This window comes from Macaca nemestrina, chromosome 5, assembly GCF_043159975.1.
Source record: "Macaca nemestrina isolate mMacNem1 chromosome 5, mMacNem.hap1, whole genome shotgun sequence".
Taxonomy (NCBI): domain Eukaryota; kingdom Metazoa; phylum Chordata; class Mammalia; order Primates; family Cercopithecidae; genus Macaca; species Macaca nemestrina.
This window is the reverse complement of record NC_092129.1, coordinates 95672-109559: the sequence shown is the minus strand read 5'-3', so window position 1 is coordinate 109559 and position 13888 is coordinate 95672. Positions and strand designations below refer to the sequence as shown.

Sequence of the window (13888 nt, the reverse complement as noted above, 5' to 3'; positions counted from 1 at the left end):
AGGAAGACAGACGGCTGTCGGTGGATGGAAGGCAACAAGCACAGAGTAGATTCCAGAACTGAGACATGTACCAAGGCTCTGGCACAGCTGAGGGTCGATCCCAATTCTAGCCTCTCACAGAAAGGCAGAGGGGACTTAGCACAAAGAGCACGGAACTTTGCTTTAATAAAGCAAATGCTTACCATCCACTGTGAGGAGCTCAAGGAGAAATGGCAGTAGGCTCTACTAATGATACTGCTTTAAAAAATGGAAGGGAGAGGGTACATTTTCACATGGGCCATGTGGAAAGTTGGCTGGACCTGCCGCTGGACCTGACACTGGACCTGCTGCTGGACCTGCCCCTGGACCTGTCGCTGGACCTGCCGCTGGACCTGTTCCTGGACCTGATGCTGGACCTGCCGCTGGACCTGATGCTGGACCTGACGCTGGACCTGCCCCTGGACCTGCCACTCGGTCTGCTACTGGACTGCTAACAAATGCTGCAGATTTTTATGTAGAAGAAAGTACAATGCGTCTGAGAGCAGCTGTCCCAGCTCTGGATGAAGCCGGCAGAAAAAGGAAGCAGCAGAGACGCTGGTATCATTCAGTGGGCAGAGTCAATGACCCTCCTCTAAGTCCAGCAAAGCTCAACCTGCATGTCTGCAACTAGAAATACCAATCATAAGCCAGACCTCCTGGCAAATACCATTGACCCGCTGTAATTCTGGGTGGTGTATTATGTCCCATGTACAGGAAATCATTCACAAAGCCTTTAACCAGGAAGTACTAACATGACTTTTAATGCAATATAACAGCTTTGCACCCATTTAACATATATTTAACCCCAGTGGTATATTTAAATATATATTTTATAGAACATCAGGCATGTTTACCTAATGGCTCGAACTTTCACAATGTCTCTCTCCCTGAGAGGACAGCGGAGGATCCCATGCACTGTCTCCAGGAACATGCCCCTCCCAGAGAGGATTCACAAATCAAATGTGCACATGCATGCATGCACAGACACATATCACACACACACACACACATGGACACGCACACCTATATGCAATACATACATTCACACATGCACACACGTTCACATAATCACATAATACCACCACATAACAGATGCGTACACATACACACAACACTCAAACACACGCACACAAACATACAACACTCAAACACACACGCACAAGCATACACACAACACTCAAACACACATGCATATACATACACATTCTGACACACATACATACGTAAGTGCGTAGACATAACATGCACAAATATACATGTATAACTATATACACATGAGCATCCATGCATGCCTACTTGCACATATGTGCAGTCGTGCCTAAACATGTAACACATGCACACACATACATGCAACACAAATACACATGCACACATATACACATGCATGCACATGTACATTACACACAAAGGCACACATACATGCACAACACATATACATGCAATACACACTTTCATACACATAAATGCAAACACACATACATATATACATCCCTCAAAGACCCCATTATTCAATTCTAAACAAAGTGGTTTATCCCCCAAATGTACCTTCCCGTAATTAAGAAGCTCTACTGCACATTTCTTGTTTCAAATAATGAGGTCTCACACACAGCACACACACATTTATACTCCAATACGTGTGAACATATAAATAGAAATAGGCACACGTGCACGAAGACCCTCTTCTGTAAAGGTATTCTCAAACTTGAACTGAACGAATTCTGCTAATTATAGTCAGAGTCAGCAAAGATATATATTTGACCTCGGAATGAATATACTCGTTCTTTTCGTTACCCCTGGCAACAGCAAGAATGTAAAACAGTTGTGCGATATCATGTCACTTATTCAATCCCACTTCCTGGGATCTGACCCATTTGGAATAGCGTTTCTGTCTGAGTGATTTCCTTCTGACTAAAATCATGAGACAATTCCTTCTCTTCCTGCTTTCTCTTTCCCAGGCCTTTTCACTGCCCTTTCATCATCTCAGAAATAAATCATAATTGTCAAAATGGAACGCAAAGAAACAGCCTTAGGAGAGAATCCCACAATGGAATGGACCCAAGAGAGGAAAAAGTATTCTTTTTGAAAATGTACAAAAGGAAAAGTCAAGAGGCCTGGGTTCCCTCTCATGACAGAAACAGACGTCAGCATAGCAGGTCGCTCAGCACAGTTCAGCTCTGTGTATGAAACAGAGATTCTAGTCCTTGTCCCTGTTTCAAGCTCTGTGTATGAAATAGATTCTAGCCCTTGTCCCTGTTTCATGATGTTGCAGTGAAGGTAACAAAACAGACAAAGGGCACAGGCTGCAGAAAAGGATTTTAAAAGGATGACTTTTAAAATGTGAGCCTGCTTTTCAAGGGCACAATGAGGACATTTTCAAGTATATTAAAGCTGATTTATAAGAGATAGGTATAAAGACTCTACAAGGTCGTTAGACTTTAGACTTACAAAGAAAACAAATCACATTCTCCTAGCATCACCAGTCAGGTGTTCCACAAATACTAAGAATAGCCACTGCAACGGGGTCCACTATGAGGGGTCAAAACATAACCCATGAAGCATGGCCGAGAGCTCCTATAACCTGATTTCTAGGAATCTAATTTTAAACATCCTCACAGCTAGCACATCACAAAAATACAGAGCTCCAAATGCTGTAACACAAGTGCTAACAACACCTAGCCAAAAATATACGAGGCATTTCAGGCAAAAATCCCAGAATCAGAAGAACACAAGTTTTCTAAGTTCTTCAAAAGCCGGCGCTGGTTGAGGCTCTTCTGCAGACTTCAACAAAAGACACGCTAGAATTAGCCATTGACGGTAACCCTGAGTCAACACGCACAGTGTTCGGAAAAGCACAAGGCCTGCTCCGGCTTGAGACCCTGGGAACTTTCTCTGGACCGCACCGAGTGGACGACTTTGAGAACTCAAAATAACCAACAACCAGTCCATGAACAGGGAAAGAAGACTGCAGCCTCCCTGGGGACCTGGCTCCATGCCTGCCCCCTTTCTTCCAGATACCTTTGCCCTTCCTGGCTCCCTCCTCCACCTGGAGATGCTCCGGGTTCAGGCCCCTCTCCAGTTGTGTCTCGGTCCACAGCTGGCTACCTGTGTGAAGCACCAGGCCTTGAAGGACCATCTCCACCTGCTTCCTGCACTTCCCACCCACTTCCACCATGACACCCAGGCTCTGGCTGCTCTCAGGGATCAGGGCCGCCAGGCTCCCCTCACAGGCTCCAACTGGAGTCCTGCCCCCTGGTTTTCAGCAACACTTGGGACTTTCTCCTGGAAACTCTCGGCTCTGGGCTTTAGTGAACTGCGCCATCCAGCTCTTCTCTGCACTCTAAGCAGGGCCTTCTCTGGGTCTTCCAACCCTTCCTCCATTTCCAAATGTGGGCTTTCCTTTGGCCTCCTCTCTCCAGACATGCACGCCTCACACTCTGGCTACTTGACCTGCACTTCTACCTAAGAGGCTCCCAAATGCTCCCTGCTCCAGATTTTCCCCAAGCCTCCTCCTGTATTTCCAAACTTGCAGCTTGCAGTGGTGTCTCTAAGTATCTCTGAGTCAGGTCCACACTTGCTTCTCCTGATTTCCGGCAAAGCGCAACGGCGACCTCGGGGTGCAGACTCGCAGCTTCATCCGCCTTCCTGTACTCCCTCTTCCCCTCCTGACCCAGGCACCGAATTGCTCAGCTCACTGGCTGCCTTCTCTCCTCCTCCGGCCACGGCGAGTGCCCTGCATGAGCCTGCCCTGTCACCCCCCGGCTCCACGGCATGCCGCACATCAGAGACACGATTCTCTCCGAAACCCTCAGTGGTTCCCTAGTATCCCACAGGTAAGGACTTCCACATTCTGGCCCCAATCTAACTTTCTGGCCTCAGATATGCACATGCATATTTTATCTATGCAAAGAGAGTACAGGTCTCACACCCGCTCTCATTCCTGGGCTCCTAGTTCCTCTTAAAGGTGCTGTATGAGGTACCTATGCACTTTCCAAACACTAACTGAATATGCGCTTGGAGAACACTTACTTGATAATTTTGTGGCATTGCCGGATAACGTGGACAAAGTGAGAACTACGCAGGTGTGTGGATGCTGCCTTGCCCAGACCTCACTTACCCAGACACTCCCAGATGCTCAAGGTGACCAGCCCTATTGGCGCACAGGCAGGCGCAGGCTGCACCCCCACAGCTGGGCCCCGCGAGCTGAACTATAATTACGAAGCTGCTGTTTGCTCCTAAATCTGTTTATGCTGGTGCATTTGTTACACATTACTGAAACCAATAAAGTATGACTCCAAAGAGAGAATAATTGTATGAAAACTAAGTTGGATGCCTTTCAAAGACTTAATATAGGGGAATTTTTTTTTTCATTTTAATCTTTTTAAAATTGCTATCAAATTAGGTATGGGCAAAAAATATATACAATGTTTGAGGAAATAATTTTTAACGGTTTCATATCTAACATACCTTGCTTCTCTTGTGTTGCCTATTCTCTTCTAGAAGAATAAAAACTGTGGCAGGCCTGCGATGGCTGTGGTTGAGGAAAGAGGCCACAGCCACAGCCAGCAGAACCATGCTCAGCAGCAGCCTAGCCCCGCGTGGAAGAGGCGTGAACACTCTCGGGAGAGGTGGATGTGCACTAACGGTTCCCAGCTCTGACCTCTTTATCTGAATGTGGTGATTGGTTTTATCTGAATGTCAGACAAAAGGGTGTCTACGTCCAGGAAAGACTCTAAACACTCTGGACGCTGCTGCGGCAGATGGTGACCTTGACCCAGTGATACCACTCTCCAGTGGGCAGCCAACCCAGTCTCCTAATCGTAAAGGACATTCATAGCAACACTACGAAAAAGAAACACTACTGTTCTGACCCAGAAAAGTGAAATGTAAAACATAAAATACACAGGTTCTAACTAAGAGGCAGACAGACCGGGCACGGTGGCTCACGCCTGTAATCCCAACCCCTTGGAAGGCCAAGGCGGGTGGATCACTTGAGGTCACGAGTTTGAGACCAGCCTGGTCAACATGGTGAAACCCCATCTCTACTAAAAATGCAAAAATTACCCGGATGTGGTGGCGGGCACCTGTAATCCCAGCTACTTAGGAGGCTGAAGCAGGAGAATTGCTTGAACCTGGGAGGTGGAGGTTGCAGTGAGCCGAGATCACGCCACTGCACTCTAGCCTGGGCAACTCCTTCTCAAATAAAATAAAATAAAATAAAATAAAATAAAATAAAAGGCAGACAAACAAAGGAGATTTCCTCTGATCTTAAAAACAGAAGTATTTGTTTCACAGCGTGGATAATTGAAGATCTGCATAGAAATCACCTAGGGTCCCGCCCTCCCTCACAACAGACTGGGATAGAGGGAAGGAGGGCAGGAGGTGGGCCCCTTGTCCACGAGAGCCTCCTCCCACCCCATCCCCTTCCTCAGGAGGGCGGCCTGCCCAGTGCAGGCTCCCTTCTCCCCAGGTAAGACCCTGGCGTCTCTACAGGAACACCCACCTCCCTTCCCTGCAATCCACTCCAGCTGCTCACGGCCAGTCAAGGGGGGCGCTCTTCAGAGAGGAGCAAACGGTTTGGAGGACAGCCTGAACTCCAACGTCCCAGGTGTGGCTTGCCAGGAAGCACAGAGGAAGGATGCAGGTCCCGAGAAGGAGGAGGCGCAGGAGGACGATGAGAGAGAAGAGAGAGAGACAAGAGAGGCAGACTGCCCAGCCGGGGGCTGAGCACAGGATCTGGCTGAGGCCCACTGGGGAGGGGCAGAGGCAAACAGGCTGCTGCTTCTAGGCTGCTCGGGAAGATACAAGCTTGAAGGGGCTGCAAGGCAGGACTCACTGAGGAGCAGTCATGTGGATGCCACGCCTCTCACATGGCACACACTGACATGCAACTCACATGCAACACAACACAACACGCATGTACAATGGGCTTATACAACACTGACAACACACAATGCACACAATCACACACAACCTATACAACACATACCCAATACATGTGACTCACAACACAATGTGCATTTATAACACACTCATACGACACATAACCAATACATGCAACTCACAACACAACATGTGCGTACAACACACTCATACACACATACAGCACACGTAACTTACATACAACACAACACGCACGTACAATGCACTCATACAGCACACACAACACACAACTCACATACAACACGCACATGCAACACACTCATACAACACACAACACTCATACAACACACAACACACGTAACTCACAACACAACATGCACACACAACACTCATACAACATACATACAATACATGCAACTCACAACATACACACACAACACACTCATACAGCTCACGTACAACACATGCAACTCACGTTCAACACAACATGCACGTACAACACACACAACACACGCAACTCAACACAACATTCACGTACAACACACTCATACAACACAACACTCATACAACGTACACACGATATGTGCAACTCACAACACAACATACACATACAATACACTCATACAACAATACAACACATGCAACTCACGCATAACACAGCATGCACGTACAACACACTCATACAACATATAACACATACAACATGCACACAACACACGCAACTCAACACAAATACATGTACAATTCACTCACAACACACAACATTCATACAACACACAACACATGCAACCCATAAACACATGTACAACACACTGATACAACACACAACACTCATACATCACACACAATACATGCAACTCATATACGACATACACATACACACATACAACACACAACACTCGTACAACATACAAAGCATGCAACTCACAAATACACGCACAACACACTCATACAACACACAACACTCAAACGTACAATAAGTGCAACTCAACACAATATGCACATACAACACACATACAACCCATGCAACTCACATACAACACAACACACTCATACAACACATTCATACAACACACACTATACAGATTCTAAGTATGAAATAGAAAACAGCACACGCACAGTTTCTAAATTTGATGAAAACTTTTTTCAAGAAAGTCGTCCAACATCCAAACTGGTACCATGTCCTCATTTTCAGTTGCTGTTCAGATTCAAGCATTTTTATCATCTACTCTATGAATTATAATAATACAGCATAAACCCATTTTTCATTTTACACCCACTTTAGTGTGGGGTACTCCAAAACAGGGGCCAGGAGCCTCAGAGTCGTCCCTCGGAACAAAACACAACCGACACTCAGAGGCCAGGAAGAGAACTCGGGTGGTGACACACACTCTCTCATCTGCAGAGCTCTGCTTCAAATACTTTACACGTAACCAGGCTGGAACGGGTTGGTGAGGGTACAGACATGGCAAACTGAGAAGAAACTGGCAGGTGGAGAAAGATCAATCAAAATCCAAGGAAAAATGCTGAACATTTTCCACAAATAGTTCACACAACAGATGATACTCAGGCTACTGAAAGTTTATTGAGAGGGGTCTTGCTCCAAAGAAAAAGTTCTCTCCCAAAGTTATCAAAGATTCACAGCAGGCACCTGCCCCCAACACACCATCTTCCGAGGGCCTAGGAGTCAAAAAGAAGGTAAGACAGTAGTAAGGGTACAGGGAGAGGAGAGCGGGAGGGGACCGAGAACTCGGAACCAAGAGATGGGCGGACACTGAATGCCTGACTCCAAGGTTATCACCTCAGAAAACAAGTCTGTTTAAGTCCGTAGTAACAGTGTTAGTACTTTCACTGAACCTGCACTCAACACTGGAGAACCTCCCTGTGTTATAAAGACGATCTGAAAAATAACATTAATTCACAATGTAGAGTGATGATTCAGCCACAGAAAATAAAACTGACATAATCCACTACAACTCACACTATGTCTTTCTTTAAGACTGGTTTATGATGCAGAAAAGAGGCAGTTTGAGATCTAAAATACTTAAACTGGCAAACACCTTGTTTCCCTGAATTCTCACAACCGTGGCACCAGCTAGAGTAAGACAGAGTGGTTTTCAGAGCTTCCAGAACAGCAGAACAGATCAATCATAAATATGCAAAAGTGATCTGAAAACAGAATTAATTAATATTCCACGTTTTGGCTTAAACTAGTCATGTGATTTCCAATAAGTGGGAAACATTCACACCAATTTTTATAAGAAAGTTCAACGTGAACACATAGTACAGAACATTGCCTTTGTTTTGGAATTTATTTATTTAATATGACAATTTCATTTGTATTTAGTTATTCTTGATGTTGAATGCTCATCTTTATTAATGATGAGCTACCCATTTTCTGACTGAGGAAACAGAAAGTTGTCACTGCCTAACAGCAATACTCAAAACAGCCTGTATGAAAGGAAAAGGTATATCTGTGTGCACACAGATGCATACACATGCATACACGTACCTATACATGTACACACGCGTGTACATATGTGCATACACATACACACATACACGTGTGTGCATGAGCACACATGCATGCACACATATACACATACATGCATACACACGCATATGCACATACACGTACACTCATATACACACGTACACATGCACACACATACATGCATATACACGTGCACATGGACATGTGGACACGCACATACACACGCATACACACATGCACACACATGCATGCGTACATGCATACGTAAGTATCATCTCAGGTACGTGGATTCAAGATTCTGATGCAAACAAGAATAATTACAAAACAAGGTAGGGTGTCAACAAGTGAGAATTGAGATGAAAGTTCTGATATGTTCCAGAGACAATACGGGAGGTCGTCACATCACATAAATATCTTACCCATTTGAAACGTGACAATTCCTGCCAACATCGGCCTGGATTAAGATGATTTCATTGACATAAGGAACAGAAAATATAGTATTTATTCTAATGAGATTCTGTAATCATTACATTATTTTCACAATTATAAGTAATCACTAAATAACTTCCTCCCAAGGGTCTAAAAATAAAAATAAGATAACAAAAGAAAGTCACAGTCCTGACAGCTTTATGATGCAAAACACAACTGTGAAAATCAAGCATGTTTTTGAGACTATGCCCTCCTCAAATATCCTTCATGGAATTTTGTACCAGTAATGGCTGGTAATTAATTGTTATACCAGCTGGAAAGTATATCATTGGGGGTACGTGAAGTAAACATGTAAAGAGTAATGAACACACACACTTGAACCCAGGCCTCATTTCACAACTGTTTCCTACTTTCGATTTGCTTAGTTTACCTCATGAGGTACCTCGAGGAGAGAAAGCAGAGCTGGGATCTGCCCCGAGGCTGCTTCGGGAAGAGCTGGGTGGGTACCAAGACCCTCAGACCGAGGGCTGAGCTGCGTGGCTATGACCCCATCACTGCAGCTCCCCAAGCGTGTGTCCCTGTGTGTCACGCAAACCCCTGCCACACAGGTGACACACGCCACACGCCTGACACAGGCTCAGCACACAGGGAGCGATCAGTAAGTGGTGACTAGAGAGAAGTGACGGCCTTCAGCGTGGATGGAGAAAACAGGCCACAGACTCACAGAGGAAACGCCACAGATCCACAGACGGAGAAAACACCACAGACGCACGGACGGAGGAAACACCACAGACGCATGGAGGGAAGAAAAGTGCCACAGACGCACGGAGGGAGGAAAAGTGCCACAGACGCAGGGACGAAAGAAACGCCACTGACGCACGGATGGAAGAAACGCCACAGACGCATGGACGGAGAAAACGTGCCACAGAGGCACACACGGAGAAAACAGTCCACAGATGCACGAACAGAGGAAACGCCACAGACGCACGGACGGAGGAAACAGGGCAGAGACGCCCATACACCAGTGTGGAACGTCGGACAGGAACGTCCCGGCCATGCACTGTCCACTCCCCCTAGAGACTTCCCACCCCAGAGCACTCAGGATGGCTGTGGAGCTCCTGCCACGCACCCCAGAGGCGAAGCTGGGGAGCCAGAGATGAGCAGGTTCACGTCCATCAAATGCAGCTGCAATCCCTGTAATAACTGGAGGTCACTATTAAACAGAAGGGCACTTCACTTGGAATAAAAGCACTCTGCATAAAAGAACTAAAGATTGGCTGGAGACAGCTTAGAAACCGTCACCATTATTCTTGTTAGTGACAGCGAAGCTTCAAGAGTGGTCACTTTTCCTGTAGAAATCCCACAGAGGTGATTCCTGGAACTCATTTAGAATATTTCTTTCCCAGAAACCACACAACCAAGAACTTAATAGTGCCGTCTCTTGACCAGAAAGATTCAGATTTCTGATGAAACTAAACCCTGTCCAGCCTCCTGATTCTAGAAGATGCTGTACAGAAAAGCTAACTCAAAGGGGTCTCATTTCTTTTGTCATCCACGACACATAAAAAAATTTTTTAAATATACAAAAAATGTAGGAATTGTACAGTGAATACCCATGTGTCTACCCCCTGGATCACAGACTAGATTTAAATGTAAAGTTCTAAAGGTTCCCAGCTAAGGAAATGTGCAGTGTAAGCCTCTACCTGGTTAGAACCAAGGGGAATGGAATGAGCTTTCCCCAGCCTTGCTGCTCAGCTGGGAGGGGCTGCCACAGCTCAGCCACCCCACCCCAGAGCACCCAGGATGGCTGTGGAGTTCCTGCCACCCACCCCAGACGTGAGGCTGGATCCCCATTCGCGGTGTTAAGAATGAGCCAGCCTTTAGAGGCCATGTGGTCTATACTTGAATAGAAAATGTTCCAGGAAACTAAAGATTCCAATGCGTGCACTGAATTCCTAACCATTTGAAACCCAGGCTCCTCATCTATACACGAAGAACAACGCTCTCTCCTGGGAAAGCATTTCAGAAGGACGAAAAAGGATCCACATGAGAGCAGCTGAAAACTACAAGGCATCATGCAATTATAAGCCTTTTTCTATATCTTTGTTTCAAGGAATGTCAGCATTCTAAATATTGCAGTTCATCCCACATCACCTTTCAGGAGCAAATCATAACGATCAAAACTATCAGCAGAATCACTACCAGCTCAGTCGCCATGTGCTTCTTCTTCCTGCATGACAATTCCTGCAGAACGATGGGACCATCCAAGAATGGCTCCCTGCCATCATGTGCCCATTCTCCTTCCCCAGGGGGCTATTCCTGTACTCACGGGGCATGGGAAACCTGTATAACGCCACCAGAAAGTCCTTGTTTGACTTACACACTTCCCAGAAGGGCTGATTTTATCCAGAATCCTAACTGTGTCAAACACTAAACCTAAGAAATCATCAAGAAACCAAGGAAATGTAAGGCCATGTCCTGCCCCGGGTGCATGGCTACTAGGGGAGAAATAGAAAATGAGACATGAAAGGAAACTTTTAAGATATTCAGACCATCACTGGATGATTCCAGGAACCCATTACGGATCATTGCTGTTCCTAATAACAGGAAAGAAATTCTAAAATCCCAACAGGCATGGTGAGTCCCTCACTTGCATGAAGTCAAAATAATAATCCATCACTCTCTTCAAAAGGACAAAAGAAAAACTCTACTTCCTCTTCATATTAATTTGTGTACAAGCGACTTAAGTGAGAAAATCTTAATGTCTGGACTGTGATATCAATAGCAAAATAATCCCAAGATTCCCAATTAAAAGATAGAGACGGCCTGAATGAATTTAAAACAAGAAAAACCGAGTATATGCTGCCTACAAAAAACTCAGTTCAGCTGCAAAGACACACATAGACTAAATGTGAAGGGATGGAAAAACACATTCCACATTAATGGAAATCAAAAGTAAGCAAGAGTAGCCATATTTATTTCAGATCAATCACAATTTAAGTCAAAAACTGTAAAAAGGAGACAAAAAGGTAATTATATAATAAAGAGATCAAAATAGCAAAAGGATATAACAATTACGAGTATATGTGCACCCAACAACAAAGCACTCAGATATATAAAGCAAATATTAGTAGATCTAAATAGAGAGAGAGGTCGGGCGCGGTGCCTCACGCCCATAATCCCAGCATTTTGGGAGGGATGTGGAGGCAGGTGGATCACCTGAGGTCAGGAGTTTAAGACCAGCCTGGCCAATATGGTGAAACCCTGTCTCTACTAATACAAAAAATTAGCCCAGCATGGTGGCACATGCCTGTAATCCCAGCTACTTGGGAGGCTGAGGCAGGAGAATCACTTGAACTCAGGAGGTGGAGGTTGCAATGAGTTGAGATTGCACCTCTGCCCTCCAGCCTAGGCAACAAGAGCAAAACTCTGTCTCAAATAAATTTATATATACATACATATGTATAGAGAGAGACAGGGAGACACCAACACAACAATAGTAGGAGCTTCAAAATCCCACTGTCAGTACTGGAGGTCATCTAGACAAAAAATAACAACAAAACATCAAATTTAAAGTCCAGTGTAGACCAAATGGACCTAACAGACATTTACAGAACATTTCATCCAACAGATACAAAACGCACATTCTTCTCAGCACATGGAACATTCTCTAGAATCCACCACATGCTAGGCTACAAAAGAATTCTCAATACATTTTTTTCTAAAATTGAAATAGCATCTAGGATATTCTCAGACTCTAACAGAATAAAGCTATAAATCAACAACAAGGAACAGACACTTCTCAAAAGAAGACATTTATGCAGCCAATAGAGACATGAAAAAATGCTCATAATATAGAATGAGACCACCACTTCTCCTGTTGTCTTTCCCAGCTTTTCCCCGTCTCCCCTTTTCCCTAGTTTATAAGACAGGAGAAGGGGGAGAAAACAAAAAGTTAGAAAGAAACAGAAGTAAGATAAATAGCTAGACGACCTTGGCACCACCACCTGGCCCTGGTGGTTAAAATAATAATAATAATATTAACCCCTGACCAAAACTACTAGTGTTATCTGTAAATTCCAGACATTGTTTGAGAAAGCAGTGTAAAACGTTTTGTTCTGTTAGCTGATACATGTAGCCTCCCATCATGTTTTGTCTGAGGCTAGTCCTGCAACAATAATCACTCGCCATCAGAGAAATGCAAATCAAAACCACAATGAGATACCATCTCACACCAGTTAGAATGGTGATCATTAAAAAGTCAGGAAACAACAGGTGCTGGAGAGGATGTGGAGAAATAGGAACACTTTTACACTGTTGGTGGGACGGTAAACTAGTTCAACCATTGTGGAAGACAGTGTGGTCATTCCTCAAGGATCTAGTACTAGAAATACCATTTGACCCAGCCATCCCAATACTGGGTATGTACCCAAAGGATTATAAATCATGCTGCTATAAAGACACATGCACACGTATGTTTATTGCGGCACTATTCACAACAGCAAAGACTTGGAACTAACCCAAATGTCCATCAATGACAGACTGGATTAAGAAAATGTGGCACATATACACCATGGTATACTATGCAGCCATAAAAAAGGATGAGTTCATGTCCTTTGTAGGGACATGGATGGAGCTGGAAACCATCATTCTCAGCAAACTATCGCAAGGACAGAAAACTAAACACCGCATGTTCTCACTCATAGGTGGGAAATGAACAGTGAGATCACTTGGACACAGGAAAGGAAACATCACACACTGGGGCCTGTTGTGGGGAGGGGGGAGGAGGGAGGGGGGAGGGATAGCATTAGGAGATATACCTAATGTAAATGATGAGTTAATGCGTGCAGCATACCAACTTGGCACGTGAATACATAGGTAATAAACCCGCACATTGTGAACATGTACCCTAGAACACAAAGTTTAATTTAAAAAAAAATCAACAACAAGGAGAACTTTCAAAACTGTATAAATACATAGAAATTAAACAATATGCCCTTGAATAGCCGATGGGTCAATGAAGAAATTAAGAAGGAAATTTAAAAATTTCTTGAAATAAATGAAAAC

At 44.6% G+C, this 13888-nt stretch overlaps 1 protein-coding gene across 2 annotated transcripts in view; it reads right to left on the bottom strand.

The window, feature by feature from the left end:
• LOC139363251 (disco-interacting protein 2 homolog C-like) overlaps window positions 1–9001 on the bottom strand; it is a 157148-nt gene extending 148147 nt beyond the window's left edge. Inside the window, exon 1 of one of the 2 annotated variants that reach the window (XR_011623194.1) lies at window positions 8812–9001. The gene's annotated coding sequence lies outside the window, so the exon portion shown is untranslated. Of the gene's footprint in view, window positions 1–5518; window positions 8159–8811 lie in introns of those variants that run through there. The other variant, XR_011623193.1, reaches the window with a different exon arrangement.
• Window positions 9002–13888: the final 4887 nt, after the last annotated feature.